This window comes from Rutidosis leptorrhynchoides, chromosome 3 (genome assembly GCF_046630445.1).
Source record: "Rutidosis leptorrhynchoides isolate AG116_Rl617_1_P2 chromosome 3, CSIRO_AGI_Rlap_v1, whole genome shotgun sequence".
In the NCBI taxonomy this organism is placed as follows: domain Eukaryota; kingdom Viridiplantae; phylum Streptophyta; class Magnoliopsida; order Asterales; family Asteraceae; genus Rutidosis; species Rutidosis leptorrhynchoides.
Genome location: NC_092335.1, coordinates 185,637,628 through 185,660,277, shown reverse-complemented (window position 1 = coordinate 185,660,277; position 22,650 = coordinate 185,637,628).

The following is a 22,650-nucleotide window of genomic DNA, read 5'->3' as shown; positions in this document are numbered from 1 at the left end:
GGTTGTTACATATTTCACATATATTTTGCATCTTGTCGTCAAAATTAGTTGCTTTTGCTGAACTTAATGCCAGTCTTTGAAAATGCGTTGTTTTACCCTGTTGTGTACATAAGATAAACTGCAAACATATATACATATTTTTGAAGTTTGGTATATTACCCCACATTCAAAAATTATTAAAATCTAATAATAAAAGTTAGAAAATTATAAAAACTATTACAATATTAACATAAGTATTAAATGTATCAACATTACAAATAATAAAATAAATAAAACTAAGTAGACTAGGGATGATACTGATACCAGTAGGGGTTCCATGCATAACCATATGTGTTATAAAATGCTTCGGCTGGGTTATACGTAGGATACGGTGGTTGGATCTCTATAGACCAGGGAGGAAATACGGGCGATGGAGTAGGAATATAGTTTCTACCTACATGTTGGCAATGAGCTATGATTTGGTTTTGATGAACTTGCCAATCTTCAAATGCTCTATGTCTAGCATTTTCGTACTCTTGTGAAGCTATAAACCTTTGCATTTCTGTCATTTCATTTCCCCCTCCCACATTACCTTGCTGTTGATTTCTCTCAACCTGTGGATGTCTTCCATGGTATTGTACTGCGGCGTTATTTCGCCTCTTCAAAACCTTCGCACCATGGTATACATTTAAACCTATTGTATTGCGGAGTTCTGGTTCTTCGACTAATAATCCCCCCCGACTTATATCCACATTGAGATACTCAGCAATTAATGTAATAAATATACCACCTCCTATTATGTTATGCGGTCTCATCCCCCTAACCATAGCTGATAAATAATAACTCACACAATAAGGTATACTTACAGCGCTTTGTGGGTCTCGAATACACATGTGGTAAAACAAATCCTGTTCATTTACCTTTTCCTTATTCTTACCTCGTTGTGTAATCGAATTGGCTAAAAACCTATGAATTACTCTTAACTCTGTTCTATCTATATCCAAATAAGAGTAATTTCGCCCTTTAAATTGGTGATGGCTAGTCATTTGACTCCATACACCATGCGTATCAACATTTTCATCAATTTTCCTACCATTTAATATCAACCCTCTACAATCGGCAGATGCTAGCTCCTCAGGCGTATATATACGTAAGGCCTGAGCCATATCTAGTAGAGACATGTGGCGCATCGAACCTCCTAACAAAAATCTAATAAAAGATCGATCGGTTAAACTAGCTACCCGATCATTTATTTCTATACTACACAATAATTCTTCACACCATACTTTATATACAGGTCTACGCATGTTGAATAAATGTACCCAATCGTTAAAAATAGAATTACCATACCTCTGTGCAAGTGATTCCCTAATTGGCTCAGCTAATTCTACAGCTTCTAACGGTTCCCATTCTATTACCCTAGGTACTTCAACAGCTTTAGAATGAAGAGTATGCAAGCCCCTTTGGTATTTTGGATAATCTATCCAAAGTCTGTCAAATCTCAAGTTTGGGTGCAAATTCTCCACGTGCATATCTGAAAATGTCATAACTGGATGAGGTATATCTTGTTTATAATAGCTATCAACATCCTGTTGTTCCGCATTCTCAGGAGGAGCATTGCGAGCTTGGGATGAAGATTCACCCCTTTCAGTCTGCAAAATACATCAAACATAATTTTTGTGCATCCAAATATGCATTAGTGTCAGCAAAATCATCAATCAAAATAATTACAATGACATGTTCAATTTATATCAAACTTATGCTCATTTTCATATTTTTATCAAATCTACACTTTTTCAAATAAGCACATACGAAAATGTTCACCAAGTTCATAAGCATTCAACTCAAATAACATGTCAAAATAATCATTACTAGCAATTAAACAAGTTTCAAATGGCATTATCTCTCAAAAATAAAGTTCATGAATTTTAGACTTGAAAAAGTCCACTTTAATTCTCAAAATCATGTTTAGGCTCAAAGTTTGGATCATTTAACTACCTAAACATATTACACTACTTAATTTAGCAATAATTCATGTCAAAAATCTGCCATAACCTGTTTATATCAAAAAGCCCCAAATTTGCTCAAGAACACAAACTCTAGATTACTCAAAATTTGAAGTTTAAGGCTTCTAATCATGTTAAATAATATCAATCTAGATTATACAAACATAATACATAAGCAATTTAAGCATAATTATACTAAAAAGCATCAAAATCGAATTGGGTATAAAATTGCTCAAGAACACTAATTTTCAGATTAAATGGTGTTTAGGTGTAGAAATTTACCGTTTTTCTTGAGTAATTCCTTGATAGCATCCTTCTCAACATGATTTTAGTAAAAAATTTGATGAAAAACGGTGAAAAATTTCGATTTTGGGAGTTTTATTGTGTGTGTTTTCGCAGTTTTTTTGAGGTGTTTGTGTTGGGACTGATCAGTTCTGCGTATATATTTTTTTTTCTGAATTTTGGTCTCTCCGCGACTTGCGGTGTTTTTGTTCTTCAAACTCTGCGAGTCGAGGCGTTTGGTTTTTTTTTTTTTTTTTTTTTTTTAATAAGCCTTAACTTATAAAACAAATATAAAATAAATTTAAAATTTTGTTTTCCTTTGTTTTAGGATGAGGTCGTTTCGGATCGATGTCCTAGTCCGTCCTTCGACAAAATTTTAAAATTTGTCTTTTTCAAGCGATTGTTTTAAAAGCTTAGATTTTTGGGTTTTTTAATGTTTTTGGCATACTTTAATTCAATAAGATTAAAAATAATGATAATAAAAGTTCTCGTCCCTCCCTCGGGTAAAGCAATTTCGGTTCAAAGACCTTGTCTTCAACTCACGACGAATTTTAAAAATCATATTTTTAACTTAACGAAATAAAGTAAATTTTGGTTTTTAAATTCACACCAAACTTAAATTTAAAATGCATAAAATTAAAAATTCACACCAAACTTAATTTTAAAATGCATAAAATTAAAAATTCATATTTTTAAAAATTAAAAATTCACACCAAACGTATATTATATTTTTATTTTTATACATACAAACTTAAAAATATCAATTGTTCAAATATTTACAATTTTAAATATATTAATTTAAAAAGTTTACAATATTAATTTAAGATTTATATATTAATTTTAAAAACATGGTAAAAATAAAATTAAAAATCTTTTTGGTCTTTTATCCCACTTTAATCAATCAAATATTATCAAAAATATACGCCCCTCTTTTCGGTAAAGTAATTTCGGTTCCATGACCTAATTTAACTCATGACAAATTTTTGAAATATTTTGGGTTGATTGATTAAAGATATTTATACCTTAAGAATAAACGTTAAATTTTGCAGTGATGTAATAAATTTTTGTATGATATCAATAATTTTGGTCGCCAAACCTAATTTTATTCAATACCAATTTAATACTTTATAGCGAACAAATTAGCGTTTATTATCAAAAGGTTAAAAATAAAAATAAAAATAAAAACTGTACAGACTTACCTGTGAGATAGTATTCTTAGTGATATGATCTATCCCATTCATAAGATAGTCGGTTTAATTGGTTTTCCATGGCTACATAGGCGTAATCTCGAGCATTCAGTGTTTTTCTTCTAAACATATGAACGGTCCATCTCTGCATAAAGTAACAAATTCGGTGTTTGAATAGGTTTGATTATTTGAACATTTACCTCCATGTGACCATTTTCCGCATTTGTGACATTTTTCAAGGTGTCGTGCTCTTCTTTTCGCTGCGGATTTTGATTTTCCTTTACCAAATTGTAACTTATTATCTTCGTATCTGGATTCTTTTCTTACTCCGTCCAATCTTTCTCTGATTACTGATACTAGTTCACTTGGAAGTGTGTCATTATTACGTTTAGTGATCAAAGCGTGTAGCATTAGACCATGGTTTAGTTCACAGGAAGTCTTCATTTCGTAAAAACCTAAAAAAATAAAAATTCAGAATGGGGGGAGAAGACTAGTTCTTTAGTGTCTGCTAGGGAAAGACCATTCGGGTTCCATTTTCGAGAACTACACAAAAACAGAAAATCTAACTCTAACAGAAATACATATTATCCTTTAAAGACTTGATTCTCCCCACACTTAGTTAGCTGTGGTATCGAAATTGTGATTAACTTCGTTGTCGACTTCCATCGGACTATCTATGTAGTGTTTAACTCTGTGACCATTAACTTTAAATTCAATCCCATTTGAATTTATCAATTCTACTATTCCGTATGGGAAAACTCTTTTGACTATGAATGGTCCAGACCATCTTGATTTCAATTTTCCAGGAAATAGCTTGAATCGTGAATTAAAAAGAAGAACTCTGTCTCCTTCTTTGAATTCTTTTGAACTTCTGATTCTTTTATCATGCCATTTCTTCGTTCTTTCCTTATAGATTAATGAATTTTCATATGCTTCATGTATTAATTCTTCTAATTCGTTTAGTTGACTTAACCGTAGACGTCCAGCTTCATGTAAATCAAGATTACATGTCTTCAAAGCCCAAAATACTTTGTGTTCAATTTCTACTTGAAGATGACATGCTTTTCCGTAAACGAGTCTAAAAGGTGTGGTTCCAATTGGAGTTTTGTAATCTGTTCTAAAAGCCCAGAGTGCATCCTCCAATTTGATGGACCATTCCTTCGGATCTGATCCTACGGTTTTTTCTAGAATACGTTTTAAAGCTCGGTTGGTATTTTCAACTTGTCCACTCGTTTGTGGATGATATGCGGTGGAGATTTTATGAGTTACTCCATATCTTTTAAGAACTTTCTCAAGTTGATTATTACAGAAATGAGTTCCCCGATCACTTATTAAAGCTTTCGGTGTTCCAAACCTTGCAAAAAGATGTTTTAAAAAATTGACTACAACTCGTGCATCGTTAGTTGGGAGAGCTTGTGCTTCCGCCCATTTAGATACATAATCAATGGCTACGAGAATATAGAGATTATTATGAGATTTTGGAAATGGACCTATAAAGTCAATACTCCAAATGTCAAATACTTCACATACTTGAATGACATTTTGTGGCATTTCATCACATTGATTTATTTTTTCGGCCCTTTGACGAGCATCACAGGATTTGCAAAGAAGGTGTGCGTCTTTGTAAATTGTAGGCCAATAGAATCCAGCATCATAAACTTTTCTTGCCGTTAGTTAAAGCCCATAATGCCCTCCTGTTGATCCTGTGTGACAATGGTTTAAGATTTTACTAGCTTCATCTCCGAATACACATCGGCGTATTATTCCATCTGGACAACTTTTAAACAGATGTGGATCTTCCTATAAATAGTGTTTTATATCACTAAAGAATTTCTTTCGTTTTTGGTACGACAATCCTTTTTCAAGGAATCCACATACTAAGTAGTTTGCATACTCTGCAAACCATGGTATTTCATTATAATCTATCTTCAATAGATATTCATCAGGAAAGTTTTCTTGTATGGCCGATTCATTTAGAACTTCTAATTCGGGATTTTCAAGACGAGAAAGATGATCAGCGGCGAGATTTTATGCTCCTCTTTTATCTCGGATTTCAATATAGAATTCTTGTAAGAGTAAGATCCAAAGGATTAATCGTGGTTTAGCATCTTGTTTCGAAAATAGGTATCTAAGAGCAGAATGGTCGGTATAGACCACCGTTTTTGCTAGAACGAGATATGAACGAAATTTGTCAAAAGCAAAGACAATAGCAAGGAGTTCTTTTTCAGTAGTTGTGTAATTTGTTTGTGCTCCTTGTAACGTCTTACTAGCATAATATATAGGTTGAAATCTTTTTTCAATCCTTTGTCCTAAAACGGCTCCCATTGCAAAATCACTTGCATCGCACATTAGTTCAAACGGTAGATTCCAATTCGGTGTTATCATGATCGGCGCATTAGTGAGTTTCTATTTAAGAATATTAAAAGATTTGATACATTCATCTGAAAAGATGAATGGAGCATCCTTTTCTAGGAGTTTATTCATAGGAGTGGCAATTTTAGAAAAATCTTTTATGAAACGTCGGTAAAAACCGGCATGCCCTAGAAAACTCCTAACTCCTCTAACATTGGTGGGATGTGGAAGTTTAGCAATTACATCTACTTTAGCTCTATCTACTTCAATTCCTTCCTTTGAAATTTTATGACCAAGAACGATGCCTTCTTTAACCATGAAATGGCATTTCTCCCAATTAAGTACTAGATTTGATTGTTTGCATCTAATAAGCATTCGTTCCAGATTAACTAGACATGTTTCAAAAGTATCACCGAAGACTGAAAAGTCATCCATGAAAACTTACATGCATTCTTCTATCATGTCGTGAAAAATCGCCATCATGCACCTTTGAAAGGTTGCAGGGGCGTTGTAAAGTCCAAATGGCATGCGTTTGTAAGCAAAAGTACCATAAGGGCACGTGAATATGGTTTTCTCTTGGTCTTCGGATGCTATTGGAATTTGAAAGTATCCGGAAAAACCATCTAGAAAACAATAGTAACTATTTCCGGCTAATCTTTCCAACATTTGATCAATGAAAGGTAAGGGAAAGTGATCTTTTCTGGTGGCGTCATTTAATTTTCTATAATCAATACACACACGCCATCCTGTTACAGTTCTAGTAGGAATAAGCTCATTTTTCTCATTTGTAATGACAGTCATGCCACCCTTCTTAGGCACGCATTGAACTGGGCTTACCCATGGACTATCAGAGATCGGATAAATTAAACCTGCATCTAGCAGTTTAATTATTTCTTTCTTAACAACATCTTGCATATTAGGATTTAGTCTTCGTTGGTGTTGCACATACGTTTTATGACCTTCTTCCATAAGGATTTTATGTGTGCAATACGAAGGACTTATTCCTTTAATATCATGAATCTTCCATGCAATAGCTGGTTTATGAGCTTTCAACACAGAAATGAGTTATGATTTCTCATTTTCAGTAAGAGAAGACGATATTATTACAGGTAATTCAGATTCACCATGTAAATAAGCGTATTCTAAATGGTTTGAAAGTAGCTTTAACTCTAATTTCGGAGGTTCTTCTATCGATGATTTATATCGATATCTGTCTTCTTCTTTTAGCATTTGAATTTCTTCTGTTGTTGGTTCATATCCATTAGCCATTAGTGTAGCTAACATTTCAGCTTCATCAATTGGTTCAGTTCTTTCTCCTAAAGAACATTCTCCTGTTCCTTGTAATTCTGGAAATTCTTCTAATAATTCTGCATGTGAATCTATAGTTTTAATATAATAACATGTATCATCTGCAGATTGCGGTTGTTGCATTGCTCTATCAACTGAAAAGGTAACACTCTCGTCCTCTATACTTAGGGTCAGTTTCTTACCAAACACGTCTATCATTGCTTTAGCCGTGTTTAAGAATGGTCTTCCTAATATGAGAGGAACTTGAGAATCTTCTTTCATGTCCAGAACAACAAAATCTACTGGAAATACTAAAGTACCAACTTTAACTAGCATGTTCTCCATTATCCCTCTAGGATATTTTATTGATTGATCGGCTAGTTGTATACTTATTCTTGTTGGTTTCAATTCTCCAAGGTCTAGTTTAGCGTATAGTGAATACGGCATTAGATTTATACTAGCACCTAAGCCTGCCAATGCTTCTATTGAACTAAGACTACCCAGAAAACATGGAATTGTGAAACTTCCTGGATCAGATAGTTTTTCTGGTATCTTATTCAACAGCACTGCTGAAAAATTAGCATTCATAGTAACAGCCGAGAGTTCTTCCATTTTCTTTCTATTCGTGATCAGATCTTTCAAAAATTTAGCATATCTAGGCATTCCTGAAATCACATCAATGAAAGGAAGATTTACATTTATCTGTTTAAACATATCCAAGAATTTGGATTGCTCGGCTTCAAGTTTCTCTTTTTTCATTTTACTCGGGTAAGGAAGTGGTGGTTGGTATGGTTTAACATAAGGTTTAGCCTTAACTGTGTTATCTTCATTAACCTTTTCAACTACCGGTTCTGTTTCCTTATCTTGTTCAGGTTGTGGTTCTTGTGGAGTAGGAATAGCTTCATCAGAAGTTACAGGTATTTCAGGTGGTTTAAGTGTTGTACCACTTCTTGTGGTAATTGCTTTAGCTGTTTCATTCTGGGGGTTAGCATTTGTATCACTAGGTAAACTTCCCGGTTTTCTTTCACCTATTAACTTTGCTAGGTTACTTACTTCTTGTTCCAAATTTTGAATAGAAGCTTGTTGATTTCTAAATGCTTGAGCATTTTGTTCATTAGTTTGTTTTTGAGATGTGAAAAACTGCGTTTGAGTTTCAACTAGCTTCGTCATCATATCTTCTAAATTTGGCTTTTTATCATCGGTTTGTTGTGGTTTGTTTTGAAAATTAGGTCTTTGCTGATTGTAAGTATTATTGGATACTTGTTGATTGCTAGGACCTTGTTGGTTGTTGTATGGAATATTTCGGTTATAATTCTGATTTTGATTATAAATCGGTCTTGGCGGTTGATAATTATTCTGATAATTATTTCCAGGCCTTTGGTTTAGATATGAAACATTCTCTCTTTGTTCCATTGTTAGTTCAATACTGAGACAATCTTTTGTCAAATGTGGTCCTCCACATTGCTCACAACTAATTAGTATTGAGTGTATATTCTTAGTCATCTTTTCCATTCGTCTCTCGACAGCATCTATCTTTGCGGAAATGGAATCTAAGTCATGGCTAGAATCGGCTCTAGCAGCTTTAGATGATCTAACGATATTTTTTTCTTGGTGCCACTCATTTGATTGGGAAGCAGTGTTATCAATAATTTTGTAAGCATCAGTTTCGGTTTTCTTCATAATAGAACCACCAGCTGCTATATCGATGTCTTTCCTTGTAGTGATGTCGCATCCTTGGTAGAATATTTGTACTATTTGACAGGTGTCTAAACCATGTTGCGGACATCCTCTTAATAACTTTCCAAATCTTGTCCACGCCTCATATAGAGTTTAATTTGGTTTCTGTGTGAACGTAACAATTTCTCCTTGAAGTCTTACAGCTTTAGATGCCGGAAAGAATTGTTTAAGAAATTTTTCAACTAAAACGTCCCATGTATCAATCGCCCCTTCAGGTAACGATTCCAACCAATCTTTGGCTTCTCCCTTTAAAGTCCAGGGAAATAACATGAGATATATATGTTCATCCTCAATTTCTCTTATTTTAAATAGAGTGCAGATCCTATTAAAAGTACGAAGATGTTCATTTGGATCTTCCTTCGGCGCACCACTAAATTGGCATTGATTAGTTACCATGTGTTGAATTTGTCCTTTGATTTCATAATCTGGCGCATTAATGTCAGGATGAGTAATTGCGTGACCTTGGCCAGTACGTTTAGCTCTCATTCGGTCTTCCATACTTAAAGGTTCCAGATACTCCATAATTGAATTTGTTGAATCTGAATCACTAGAGGATTCTGATTTAATGGTTCGTTCCTCAAAAATCTCTGTTTGAATGATTGGTGGTTCCGGAGGAAAAATTAATAGTTCAGGATCTATGAATTGTCCCTGAATATTCTCCGGAGACTCAATTGTGAGGTCGGTTTCAAAAAATGGATTATCGGAAATTTGAATTGGAGTACTTGGTCGACTAGATGACGATTCTAAAGAAAAATCTACGGCGGTAATATTAGCTAGATGTCTTGATCGAGTTACAGGTGGTGAACGTACAAAAGGTGGTGAACGTCTTGCTCGGTGCATTCACTGAATATCCTATTAGTTTTTAAAAGGAAAGAAAAATTATATAAGTTATCTAATTAATAGAGTTTTCTGATTTTGCCCACGTTTCGAATAGCCAAAAGATGCAGCAGAGGGGCAGGATTCGTTTGGTCTCAATATAATTGAGTACTGTTTGGCTCCAATAACCCGGTTCACGTACAAATCCAACTATTACTACGAACCAGAAAATTTTGATGTCTATCAATTTAACCACTTAAAATAAATTTTCGTAATTTTAAGAAATTTAGATAAGAAGTAGAGAAAATTCTAAGTCCTAAAAACTAGAATAGCGAGAAATAAGAAAGAAAAAGAGCGCGTCGAAAAAGGTCGAAAAAGAAAATATCGAAAAATAAAAGGCGTCGAAAAATAAGAAAAAAAATGACTTATAGAACTTAAAAACACTCGACTAACCCAACCTTATTACTATTACTAACTTAAAATTATAATCGCAAATTGAGATTACTAATTGGAGTGATAATTGATACATAGGTAAAAGGCGTCGAGAAATAAAAATAAGAAAGTAGCGTGTTGAAACTTAAAAAGGCACTAAAGACTAAAAATTAAAGGTTGCGTCTAAAAATATTAAAGCTTACAAGTAAAACTATATCCCGAATGACAATAACTTAAAAAGGTACTAAAACTTAAAAAGGCGTCGCAAAATTCTAAAGCACCTAAATCTTAGTTTAAAGAAAAAGCACTTAAGGGATTTTACGGCAAGGCCTAAAAATCTATAAATAAAAATAACTATGGCAAAAACTATATTTTAAAATTAAAAATGAGCGAAAAATACAAATATTACGCTAAAACAATTAAAAAGAGACAAAATATAAAAATATACTAAAAGTTGTAAAAAGTACAATTTTTATAAAAATATTATTTTTATGTTATTTATTTATTAAAACTATTAATTTTACAATTTAATTAAACTAATTAAACAAAATAATAATAAAAACTAAAATAAATAATTAATTAAAACCTAATTAGGGTTTTATAATAATAATTATAATAATTACCCCGTAATTAATTGCTGACTAGGGTTTCTGTCGGTGTCAGAGTGGCTCCGCGAGTCGCGGTTCCACCTGGCAAAAATCTTCGCGAGTCGCGGTGAATGAAAGTTCAGATCAGGTGCAGTATTAAATTTGACGTTTTACTTTTTTTTTTTATATATATTATATGTTTTAATAAAAATATTTATATAATAAAAACTTATATTAAACTTATGTTTTAATATATATTTTATTCGGTTTTTGATTTTATGTTTTAATAAAAACAAAATATTTAAATAAAACTTATATTTTTTTTAAAAAAATAAAGAAACTTTATAAAACTTAATTATTTAACAAACTCTTAAAAATATTTAAATTTTTTTTCTTTTCTATGTTTTCGAATATTTAAAACGTATTTTTACAAAAAATGTATTTTTATAAAAGTAAACTAAAAATAAATTTTTTTTTATTTAGCGTTGCGCTTCCGGCTTTTAAGCAAGAAATTGGGTTCCCCGGCAGCGGCGCCAAAAATACTTGATGTCAAAGCTAAGGGGTATAAAATACTATTAAATTTTACTAGGAAATACTATTAAATACGATACAATTTTACACAAGATATTTATTTATTTAGAGAATGGATATACCTAAACCTTGCTACAACACTATAGGCAGTGTACCTAATCGTAGAGTAGTGTAGTTTTTAGTAAGTCCGGTTCGTTCCACAGGGAAAAAAAATCTTTAAACAAAGCTTAACGCTATATTAGTTTTATTTTATAAAAATACGAATATATATATATAAGTAATATTATTATTTTAAAGGGGGTTTTTTTACCGTTTAATGACCGGTTTGTCGATTTTAAAACTTTAGTTGCAGTTAAAACCAAATGTAAAATATTAAATAAATAAAAGACTTAATTTAAAGCGTAAAGTAAATAACGATAATGAAATTGCGATATATAAAAGTGCGATCAAATAAACTTGCGATAATTAAAGAGTACGATAAATAAAAGTGCAATTAAATACAATAACAATAAATAAAAGTACGATAATTAGAAGTGCAATTAAATATAAAATAAAGGAAATTAAATATGAAATAAAAGAATTATGCTTATTTAAACTTCCGTAATCCTGATGTTTGACGTGTTGATTTTAGTTTTATGCCCATGGGTTAATTGTCCTTTGTCCTGGATTATTTAATATGTCCGTCTGGTTTTTGTCCATAACAGTCCATCAGTCATAAATATAAAGTGCGAGTGTCCTCGTCAAATTATCCTTATACCCGAAGTTAAATATTCCAACTAATTGGGGACTTAAACTGTAACAAGATTTTAATACTTTGTTTAATAATTACACCAGGTTATCGACTGCGTGTAACCCAAGGTTTTAATACTTTGTTAACAATTATGCCAAGTGTCCTTGTACATAATTTCACCGCTGTTTTAATAATTCTAGTGGCTATTAATCCATTCCCGTGTCCGGTTAAATGAACGATTATTCGTACATATAAATATCCCGCCCATCGTGTCCGATCGAGTGTATATGGTTATTTATAGGGACGTCCAATTATAAATCTTTATATTAAAATTAACAAACTATCATTTAGTTAAACAAATATAAAGCCCATTAATAGCCCATAGTCTAATTTTCACAAGTGTCGTTCTTTTATCCAAACCCCAATTATGGTACAAAGCCCAATTACCCAATTTTAGTAATTAGCCCAACATCATGATTACTTCGTTTTAAATAAGCATAATAATAACTTAGCTACGAGACATTAAATTAAAAAGGTTGAACATAACTTACAATGATTAAAAATAGCGTAGCGTTACACGGACAGAATTTCGACTTACACCCTTACAACATTTGCTAACATACCCTTATTATTAGAATTAAAATTAAAATTAAAATTAAAATTAAAATATAAATTATAAATATAAATATTACGTATAGATATAGAGAGGATGGATATATTGATATTAAAAATGATCAAACTGCGTTGCCTTTTTATAGGGATTTGAGTCCAGGGAATCTCCGCGACTCGCGGCACTTTTCCTCTTCAAACTCCGCGAGTCGCGGAGTTTGTTTTTACAGCTCACCAAGCCTTGGCTCCTAGCTTGTCGACAGATTATATAAATAAATATAATATATAAATAATTTTAGTAATTATTTAAATATTATATTATATTTATGTGCATAGTTGACTTGTAATTTTTAGTCCGTTGCGTCGAGCGTTGAGAGTTGACTCTGGTCCCGGTTCTGGATTTTCGAACGTCCTTGCGTACAATTTAATATCTTGTACTTTGCGTTTTGAATCTTGTACTCTTGTAATTTTGAGACGTTTCTTATCAATAATTGGAACCTCTTTGATTGTATTTTGTACTTTTGAGCTTTTTGGTCGTTTGCGTCTTCAATTCGTCGAATCTGTCTTTTGTCTTCACCTTTTATTATTTAAACGAATATCACTTGTAAATAGAACAATTGCAACTAAAAGCTTGTCTTTCTTGAGGGATAATGCTATGAAATATATGTTCATTTTTAGCATTATCAGTCATCTCCAGACATGGAATACCAATCTCTATTATCTCTGATAGGGATGGCAGATTTATTTCAAGATTCTGGCAGACATTACAGCAAGCATTAGGAACTCGTCTAGACATGAGTACTGCCTATCATCCACAAACTGATGGGCAGAGCGAAAGGACGATAAAAATGCTTGAAGACATGCCACGAGCATGTGTTATTGATTTCGAAAACAGTTGGGATCGACACCTTCCGTTAGCAGAATTTTCCTACAACAACAGCTACCATTCAAGCATTGAGATGGCGCCATTTGAAGCACTTTATGGTAGAAAGTGCAGGTCTCCAATTTGTTGGAGTGAAGTGGGGGATAGACAGATTACGGGTCCAGAGATAATACAAGAAACTACCGAGAAGATCATCCAAATTCAACAACGGTTGAAAACCGCCCAAAGTCGACAAAAGAGCTACGCTGACATTAAAAGAAAAGATATAGAATTTGAAATTGGAGAGATGATCATGCTTAAAGTTGCACCTTGGAAAGGCGTTGTTCGATTTGGTAAACGAGGGAAACTAAATCCAAGGTATATTGGACCATTCAAGATTATTGATCGTGTCGGACCAGTACCTTACCGACTTGAGTTACCTCAACAACTCGCGGCTGTACATAACACTTTCCAAGTCTCGAATTTGAAGAAATGTTTTGCTAAAGAAGATCTCACTATTCCATTAGGCGAAATACAAATCAACGAAAAACTTCAATTCATTGAAGAACCCATCGAAATAATGGATCGTGAGGTTAAAAGACTTAAGCAAAACAAGATACCAATTGTTAAGGTTCAATGGAATGCTCGTAGAGGACCTGTGTTCACCTGGGAATGAGAAGATCAGATGAAGAAGAAATACCCTCACCTATTTCCAGAAGATACATCAACACCTCCAACTGCTTAAAATTTCGGGACGAAATTTATTTAACGGGCAGGTACTGTAGTGACCCGAACTTTTCCATGTTTATATTTATTAAATGAAATTGATATTTACATGATTAAGTGTTTCCAACATGTTAAGCAATCAAACTTGTTAAGACTTGATTAATTGAAATAGGTTTCATATAGACAATTGACCACCTAAGTTGGCCGGTGATTCACGAACGTTAAAACCTGTAAAAACTATATGATGATATATATATATATATATATATATATATATATATATATATATATATATATATATATATATATATATATATATATATATATATATATAGTTAGCATGATATTATGATAAGTATGTATCTCATTAGGTATTTTAACAATGAGTTATATACACAAAAATGAGATTATTGAATCATATTAAGATATTGATACACTATGTTTAATCATGATAAATGATAAGTAAATATATCATTAACTGTATTAGAAATGAATTACATATATAAAAACAAGACTACTAACTTAATGATTTTGAAACGAGACATATATGTAACGATTATCGTTGTAACAACATTTAACTGTATATATATCATACTAAGATATATTAATATAACATAATATCATGATAATGTCATAATTTAACATCTCCTTAGATATAATAAACAATTGGTTAACAACATTTAACAAGATCGTTAACCTAAAGGTTTCAAAACAACACTTACATGTAACGACTAACGATGACTTAACGACTCAGTTAAAATATATATACATGTAGTGTTTTAATATGTATTCATACACTTTTGAAAGACTTCAAGATATTTATCAAAGTACTTCTACTTAACAAAAATTCTTACAATTACATCCTCATTCATTTGCATCAACAATTCTACTAGTATGCACTCGTATTTGTACTCGTACAATACATAGCTTCTAAATGTATTTATTATTGGTATATACACTCCAATGATCAGCTATTAGCAGACCATGTGAGTCACCTAACCATGTGGGAACCATCATTTAACATCTAGCATGAAATATCTCACAAAATTACAAACTAATGGAGCCTATATGGAACCCCTAATCTCACGTGAATTAGAGTACTCACAAACACACTTTCATTTCAATTTTCTTGAATCAAATTACTCTCTCTCAAGTGTTCTTACATTGTTCTAAGTGTTCTTCATCATTTTCATCAAAATCTAGCTCAATCTAGTTCATAAATCCATACATAAACCAAGTTACAAAACAACTACTCAAGAAAACACCAACAACACTTTCAAGTTTACTAGCTTACTTCCAATCTTGCAAATCCATTTCAAGTGATCATCCAATCTCAAAAAATCTTTCTTATTTACATTAAGATATCTTTATAATACAAGGTAATACTCATATTCAAACTTTGATTCAATTTCTATAACTTTAACAATCTTATTTCGAGTGGAAATCTTACTTGAACTTCTTTTCGTGTCATGATTATACTTCAAGAACTTTCAAGCCATCCAGGGATCCTTTGAAGCTAGATCTATTTTTCTCATTTCCAGTACGTTTATCCACAAAACCTGAGGTAGTAATGATGTTCATAACATCATTCGATTCATATATATAAAACTACCTTATTCGAAGGTTTAAACTTGTAATCACTAGAACATAGTTTAGTTAATTCTAAACTTGTTCGCAAACAAAAGTTAATCCTTCTAACTTGACTTTTAAAATCAACTAAACACTTGTTGTATATCTATATGATATGCTAACTTAATGATTTAAAATCTGAAAACACGAAAAACACCGTAAAACCGGATATACGCCGTCGTAGTAACACCGCGGGCTGTTTTGGGTTAGTTAATTAAAAATTATGATAAACTTTGATTTAAAAGTTTTTCTTCTGGGAAAATTATTTTTCTTATGAACATGAAACTATATCCAAAAATTATGGTTAAACTCAAAGTGGAAGTATGTTTTCCAAAATGGTCATCTAGACGTCGTTCTTTCGACTGAAATGACTACCTTTACAAAAATGACTTGTAACCTGTATTTCTAACTATAAACTTATACTTTTTCTGTTTATATTCATAAACTTAAGTTGAATATGAAACAATAGAAACTTGAATCACTCAAAACGAATTTAAAACGAAGAAGTTATGCGTAAAACAAGATTGGATATTTTTGCTTGTTGTAACTACGTGAAAATTGATAACAAATCTATATTAATCATATCCTAGCTAACTCATATTTTATTATACATGTATTCTAATATATTATGTAATCATGGGATACCATAGACACGTATGCAAATGTTTTGACATATCATATCGACCCATGTATATATATTATTTGGAACAACCATAGACACTCTATATGCAGTAATGTTGGAGTTAGCTATATGGGGTTGAGGTTGATTCCAAAAATATATATACTTTGAGTTGTGATCTAGCCTGAGATGTGTATACACTGGGTCGTGGATTGATTCAAGATAATATATATCGATTTATTTTCTGTACATCTAACTGTGGACAACTAGTTGTAGATTACTAACGAGGACAGCTGACTTAGTAAACTTAAAACAGTAAAACGTATTAAAAATGTTGTAAATATATTTTGAACATACTTTGATATATATGTACATATTTGTTATAGGTTCGTGAATCGACCAGTGGCCAAGTCTTATTTTCCGACGAAGTAAAAATATGTGAAAGTGAGTTATAGTTCCACTTTTAAAATCTAATATTTTGGGATGAGAATACATGCAGTTTTGAAAATGATTTACAAAATATACACAAGTATTGAAACTACATTCTATGTTGAATCATTATACCGGATATCGCCCTTGTTGAACTTGGTAGCCTAAGAATTGGTGTTTATTATAATTGCCACCAATTGACGCGAATCCTAAAGATAGATCTATGGGCTTTGACATGCCCCAGTCAGAGAATTTGAACTGCTTTAGTACTTCGATATTTATATATGGGGATATTCTAGATGCATTTGTTAATGTCGGTTACCAGGTGTTCAACCATATGAATGATTTTTATGCAGATTGCATGTAATTGAAAGATGAAATCTTGTGGTCTATTATTACAATTTGATATATAGGTTAAACCTATAACTCACCAACATTTTTGTTGACGTTTAAAGCATGTTTATTCTCAGGTGATTATTAAGAGCTTCCGCTGTTGCATGCTAATTTATGGACAAGAGTTGGAGTCAGCATGCTTGTATAATATTGTTTAAAAACTGCATTCGAAGACATATATATTGTTGTGTAATATTATTGTAAACCATTATGCAATGGTCGTGTGAAAACGCTATATTTTAGATTATCATTATTTGATAATCGTCGTAATAGTTTAAAGGTTATGGTTTGTTTTAAAAATTAAATGCAGTCTTTGAAAAACGTCTCATATAGAGGTCAAAACCTCAAAACGAAATCAATTAAAATGGAACGTTTATAATCGATATGAACGGGACATTTCACAACAAACGCAAGAACAACACTCTCAACCACGGGTTACGCGAAAACACGGAAAATATAAAGATTATATTTTATTATATATATATATATATATATATATATATATATATATATATATATATATATATATATATATATATATAATTTATTATTTATTATATATATTTTACTAATTATAATTATATATTTAGGCATATATACATACTGTTATTATATACATGTATTATATACATATTATTGTATTATAATTATTAATATTAATATGTTATATACAACAACAACAACAACAACAACAACAACAACAACAACAACAACAACAACAACAACAACAACAAAACTCAATACCACATAAGTGATGTATGGGGGAGGTGAGATGTAGACAATCATACTCCTATCCGAGAATAAAGACAAGTCATTTCTCAGACCAGAATGAAAACACTCTCAAAAGTAGAGAAAGTCATCTCTCTCTCTCTCTAATCGACGAATAGAGAGATTGATATGGCCGAATCGAACGGTTTATTTATGCGGTGTCGTTAGGTCGCAAAACGTCAATTCAGGATATCAACAGAAAAAGTTGATTGTTTAATTTATTTATGCCGGGCCTAAATCTATTATTCCTTCCTATGGGTTAGCAAGGGAAAATATGACCTATGGTCGTTCCTCGAGCGGTCGAATTTGAAACGGAGCTTATTCAGATAATTTAGTAATTAAGGTTGGGTTTGTACACAATTTAGTATCCAAGACTAGTAGCCAGGTACACCTTGTGTGGAGAGGCAGGATCCTTTTGGTCCCAATAAATTGGCGATTGTTCGGAAAATCCAACAACGAAGTCCAACCGGTTTATTCTAGACACCACTTTATCCGGAATATCAAATTGTGTAAAGGCAATAGTTGGGTTGATTTGATCTATAATTGTATTTAAAATATTAAAGCAATACAATTAAAATAAGCTAGCTATCATGCAATAACTAAGGACAGATAAGACGTGGTTCACCATGATTTAAGATAACGTAGTGTCGGGATGATTGCGAGACACTCATTGGATAGATATACCTTGGTGTAAACACTAGATTCCCTACTAAGCGGTTTCCCGATTAGCATGTCACGAGGAACTAGGCTTTGAATATTCTGATCGGATGGACTATACTCAACTCCCGATGCTTTATCCGGTATAAGGATATAAGTGTCCCATCTTGGATGCGATGCATACCTTGGGCGCACGAATAAAGTAGCATAGCCATATATATATATAATATCCAACCTTTCTTAACACCTTAGTATATCACCCAAGTGAGTGGTTATGGTTATATTTCGAATTCATTTCTGTCAATGGTTTGGTAAAATCTAAGGGTTTGTAGACAAATTAGAACCTCTGATAGTTCTCAGTCATCCTTAAAGATTTATAGACTTAGTTTGTATTGTAGTGCGTCAAACTCCCATTTATGACTTAAACCAGCCCTTACTTAAATCTACCCAATAAATCCCTTAGTTATCCACCATGTACTAGACTTATAGTGGTTTCATAGCTTCTAACCTTGACCATGCTCAAGTGGTCCTATAGTACATCAACAATGTACTCTAATATTGCAACAGTATTTCCTCGAGTCTTATACTCTTGACCAATGTCTTGATCTGGTCCTACGATAATTTCCCATGTACTTTATAGTATTTCTGATGGGTTCATACCTTGACCAATGTATAAACAAAGATAACTAATTACCTTTATAATAGTCGACTTTATAAAAGGTTTTAATCACATTTATTGGTGGAAGGACGATAATAATGAAGTTTAATATCATAAACAGAAAGTGAGTACGAAACGATAATCATCCCTAACTAACATTATTAAATTATGGCAAACAATCAAGTAATTACTCACACATCATGGCAACAAGCATTTCTAATATTAATAAATCATAAACATCGAACAAGAATATTATAATAAATTAATAAAAGAAAGGATAGATAAGATCGAATAATGCCGGTAGAATAACACTTGTATTTCTTCATAATATCCGTAGCGTTACAATGCTTGATTGCTTTTACTACTAACTACATACTAATCTCCTATTGATCACTAGAGAGCGACAATAGAGAGATAATTACATTTCCTAATCTCTGTACTTTTCTCTCTCTAGAAACTAGGGAGAGAAAGTAGAGAGAGAACTAATCTCCTATATATCACTATAGAGCGACTATAGAGAGATATTTGAGAGAGAAGTGAAAAATGGTGTGTGTTGAAATGGTGGGATGAGTCACCTATTTATAGGAAAGCTTGATGGCAAAGTTGTAAATAAATGGGCTTGGTGACCAAGCAAAGCATCTTGAGAACTTGATATCCAAGGTGACCTTGGAGACCAAGTATAACTTGGAGAGCAAGCACATTCTAGATTATTCCAAGCATTTAATCAACATGGACTTGAATTTTGCCTGCAAATGGCTGGCAGGCCGTTTGGCAAGCCGTTTGCAGGGCCCATTTGACCAGTTAGCCCATTTAACATGCCCGTTTGCCTTGGGCATGTGACAGGACATTTGCCATACTGGCAGGCCGTTTGGCAGCATGTTTGGCGGGCCGTTTGGCTTGCTGATTCGCTGGATCGTAACTTGATTTCTCATCTTTCACCATTTTTGCTCTAGAATCTTCGTTTTAGCTCCGTTTCTGATGATTCTTGTGCCCAAGCGTTCGTAATTAAATATCCTACAACATGAGATTAAGTAAATAAACTTTTCTAAATATTACATGTAACATCCCGTTTTTCATCATACATGTCCGAGGTGCGTAATTAATCTTTAGAATGTTCATACTTGGTTGTATAATTGTATAAAGATGATTGTATGATACGTGTATAAAGGGTACCAAGCATGTACGTGTTGCTTGTTCGAATTTCGAAGAAAACTGGACGTTGTTTGAGTTACAAGGTGTGTACGTACCTTTTCGACCCCAAATAATGTTTGAGTTAATATTTCAAAACCTTACCATTAGAAAGGAAATCTTATTACGTTTCCAACGATATTTGAATCATCGAAAATGGAGTTACGATCAAAACGTTATGGCTAAAACAAGTTGCGGAAGTTCGGATGAAACAGGCAAACTCCGCGGCGCGACCAGAATCACCACGGCGCGATAATTGCCTATTTTGAGGGTCAGAAAGCTTGAAAATGTGATCTAAAATCATCCTTTAGGCCATGGCGCGGAGGGTGTACCCTGCGGCGCGACAATAGGCACGATCTGATGCTTTTCAGCCTTTTATTGAGTTAAATGAAGGGTAAAATTGGTATTTCACATGTGGACAGGTTTTTGTCCATAAAACTGATCCCAATCTTATTCAAACCTCATTTCCTTCTCATTTCTTCCTCCCCATTCATTTGAAACCCTAGTGAGAGAGTAAGAGGTTCTAGAGAGAGAATCAAGGTTTTGGAGAAGAAGAAGGGTGATTCAAGTCGAGTCTTAAGAGTTAATGTTGTTCTCCTCGTTCACGGCTACGTTGTGGTAGTGATGGTAAGTTCTAACTCCAAACATCATCTTTATGATTTGATATTCAAGTTAGGGTTTTGAGCTTTTTAGTTGTAAAACCCATTTAGATGATGAAGTGGGTTTATGGAAACTAGTTATTTTTGATACATGGCGGGTTTTGGGTTGATTGATGTTTTAGCCATGATTAGGCTTTGGTTTTGGTTGTAATCACTTAGTTTAGTGATTTTGGAAGTGTTGGAACCCTTCTGGGTGTATTTGAGTTGACTATTTTTGAAATGGGTCAAAATTAGGGTTTATGTGTCAAATTGGGTGAGCTAAGTGTTTAACACTTGTGACTTGGTTTAATTGGTGTATTAGGGCCATTTTCACCTGTGTTAGTGATTATTGGTTAGTTTGGGCATTTTTATGACTTTGGTCAAAATGGGTAAATTGAATTGGGTCAAACTTGATGATGACACTAGCTTTGGTCAAAGGGATGTAAAACACTTTTGTTAAGTGTTAAATGGTGTTTTTGAATGAAAGTAAACGTGGGAAGTGATTTTAGGTTAAAATGATATTTTTAACATAAGTCAAACGTGATCAAAAGCAATATGGGTCAATATTGCACGTGTTGGGGTTTTGGTGTAATTGGCGTTTGAAATGATTACTACCTAAGTAGTAATTTAGTGTTAAGACCTAGGTTTGGTCTAATTGGGGTAAAGTATGATTTGAGTTAAATTGTACATTGTTGTGTTGGTTTGAATTACCACCCGAAGTGGTAATTGGTTTGTGTCCATTAGGTGTTAAATGGGCGGGTTTTGGAGAGCAAGTTGTGATCCCTCGGCTAAGGGATGTTTGTGTCGAGTTCTCATTTAGAGAATGGCTATTTATGTGTATATTGTACCTATGTGTGATATATGTGGTTACTTGCTCGGATTTGAGGACGAAGATCATGTTGTACATGAATTGTACGAGCATTCTAAGGTGAGTGGAATAATTATGCGTGTACGTATATAATGTATTTTTTTGTAGCGTGAAATGTGGGATAGTCGCGGTGTTTAAGACACCACATTCTATGTAACGAGTGGGATAGTCGCGGTGTTTAAGACACCACTCATGGGGTTTGATTGACATGTGGGATAGTCGCGGTGTTTAAGACACCACATTGTCATGGGAGTGGGATAGTCGCGGTGTTTAATACACCACTCATGGGTTTGATTGACACGTGAGATAGTCGCGGTGTTTAAGACACCACATTGTCATGGGGGTGAGTTAGTCACGGTGTTAAGACATCACCTGGGGGATTAGTGATTACGCGGTGTTAAGTACACTAATGGATGTTATGAACTCCGACGGTCTTTCGCGAGTACTGTTCCCTTGTACGATTGGTTAACCATGGTTGTGTGAATTTTGTATTAGCATATTAAATTGTGAACTATATGCTATTGGTGTTGCCAGTGGCGGAAGCAGGCATTGTTTTCACTGGGGGCGAAAATTTTTTAAAAAACGTAGCAACTTTTTTGGTCAAAATATAGAGGTTTTAAGGCAAAATATAAATATTTTTTGACAAAATTTGGAGGGTTTTTGGCCAAAATATTGGTTGT